We start from the raw sequence: 2,500 nt of genomic DNA, 5'->3' as shown, positions 1-2,500 counted from the left end.
ACAACAACGTCCCACACTCAACGAGGTTCATGCCGCACGCCCGAAGGCACCCGGCTCCACCCCACCTTGCATGTTTCATCATCGTACCAGCAGCCATCCACAGTCCTCACACCAGAGAATCCCAGTTAGAAGGCAACATCGTAACATTCCGTGCTCAACAAGGCTCATGTCGCACACCCAAAGGCACCCGATTCCAACCAGCCAAACATGTTCTGGCACCACCCGCCTTCAAAACATAGGGCTGGCCCAAGGCTGGCGAGGCATCACCACAACGTCACACACTCAACGAGGTTCATGCCGCACGCCCGAAGGCACCCGGCTCCACCCCACCTTGCATGTTTCATCATCGTACCAACCATCAACCATCCTCAAGCCAGCCCAAGTTAGAAGGCAACATCGCAACATTTCATTCTCAACAAGGCTCATGTCACATGCCCAAAGGCGCACCCGACACTGCCTGACCGTGCAAGTTTCGCCACCGCACCGCCGCCGTCAACCGCCCTCGTCCGCCGACCACCACTCCCACGCCCCAAGCATATGCCCATGTGCGGCGCATAGTGCTTGGGGCGTGTGGGTGGTGGAAGATATAGGGGTACCCCCGTGCCCAGCCCATGCAGACTAGTCACCCCCCTATATAGTACATTTTGAGGCATTTTTGGTCTGCCAGGCCTAGATACGATTTTTCTGAGCCGTCATACGGTCAAATATCTCAAGTTTTAGAGTGTTTTTTTCCATGAACTCGATTGATTCATGGATTGGACATTGTAATGGATCTAGAAATCAAGTTTCATAATTTTTCAACCAACCAATTTTTTTTAATGAATTTTTAAAAATTAAATAATAAGAAATTAAAAAAAATAGCTAGATTTGTCAAAAAAATCTGAATTTTTTTGGGAATCATTCTTTCATGTTTCTTAGCTCCCAGAAAAAAAATTACAACAAACCGACCACTCCACAAGTACTTTCACAATTAATGGGTGATGGATGGGGCGCGGGCGTGCACGCAGCAGCACGCGGGGCGGGGCGGGGCGCGCGCGCGCAGAAGAACGCGGGCGGGGCGGGGCGCGCGCGCGCGGGAGACGCTGGCGGGGCGGGGCGCGCGCGCGCAGAAGCACGCGGGCGGGGCGGGACGGGGCGCGCGCGCGCGGGAGAACGAGGGCTGGGCGGGGCGGGGCGCGCGCGCGCAGAAGCACGCGGGCGGGGGGGGACGGGGCGCGCGCGCGCGGGAGAACGAGGGCTGGGCGGGGCGGGGCGCGCGCGCGCAGAAGCACGCGGGCGGGGCGGGACGGGGCGCGCGCGCGCGGGAGAACGAGGGCTGGGCGGGGCGGGGCGCGCGCGCGCAGAAGCACGCGGGCGGGGCGGGACGGGGCGCGCGCGCGGGAGAACGAGGGCTGTGCGGGGCGTGGGGCGCGCACGCGCGCGCGCGCTGGCGGGGCAGGGCGGGGGTGGGGCAGGGCGGGGCGCACGCGGGTGGGGCATGGCGGGGCGGGCGAGCGCGAGGGAACGTTCCGACACTGCCCCACCGTGCGCGTTCCGCCACCGCACCACCGTCGTCAAACGCCCTCGACCTCCGACCACCACCCGTACGGCCCAAGCATATGCCCATGTGCGGCGCATAGTGCTTGGGGCGTGGGGGTGGCGGAAGATATAGGGGGTACCCCCGTGCCCAGCCCATGCAGACTAGTCACCCCCCTATATAGTACATTTTGAGGCATTTTTGGTCTGCCAGGCCTAGATACGATTTTTCTGAACGGTCATACGGTCAAATATCTCAAGTTTTATAATATTTTTTTCCATGAACTCGATTGATTCATGGATTGGACATTGTAATGGATCTAGAAATCAAGTTTCATAGTTTTTCAACCAACCAATTTTTTTTTAATGAATTTTTAAATATTAAATAATAAGAAATTAGAAAAAATAGTTAGAGTTGTAAAAAAAATCTGAAATTTTGTGGGAATCATTCTTTCTTTCATGTTGCTTAGCTCCCAGAAAAAAAATTACAACAAACCAACCACTCCACATGTACTTTCACAATTAATGGATGATGATTGTAAAAACAAGGTCCTGGTGGGTGTCTTAGTGTAATGTACTTGCTCTAGTATCAAAACTCTTCATTTTATTGTTTTAGACAACCAAAAGAAAAAAAAAATAGTTAAATTTTTACGGGTGTCACTCTTTTCTTAGTTCCCCCAAAAAAAAAAAAGTCACAACAATACAAGCATTAAAAATGAACATTCACTTTTCACGGGTATTGGGTTTGATGATATTTTTATAGTCCAAGGTTTTATACACGTTCTTACTTTCCACGGATGTTAGGTGTGATGAATTGTTGTAGGGGCTAACCTTCAAGGCTTTATACGTGTACTCACGCTTCATAGGTATTGGGTGTGATGTTTTCTTTATGGAGGTAACATCCAACACTTTTGATATGCTGTTGGTAGAACATTTATCACACATAGCATAGGATGGGGCTTGGCGTGCGCGAGGTGAGTGGGGA

This window comes from Cucurbita pepo, unplaced genomic scaffold, assembly GCF_057944985.1.
Source record: "Cucurbita pepo subsp. pepo isolate OVF unplaced genomic scaffold, ASM5794498v1 scafford_212, whole genome shotgun sequence".
In the NCBI taxonomy this organism is placed as follows: Eukaryota; Viridiplantae; Streptophyta; class Magnoliopsida; order Cucurbitales; family Cucurbitaceae; genus Cucurbita; species Cucurbita pepo.
This window is presented reverse-complemented; position numbering follows the sequence as displayed.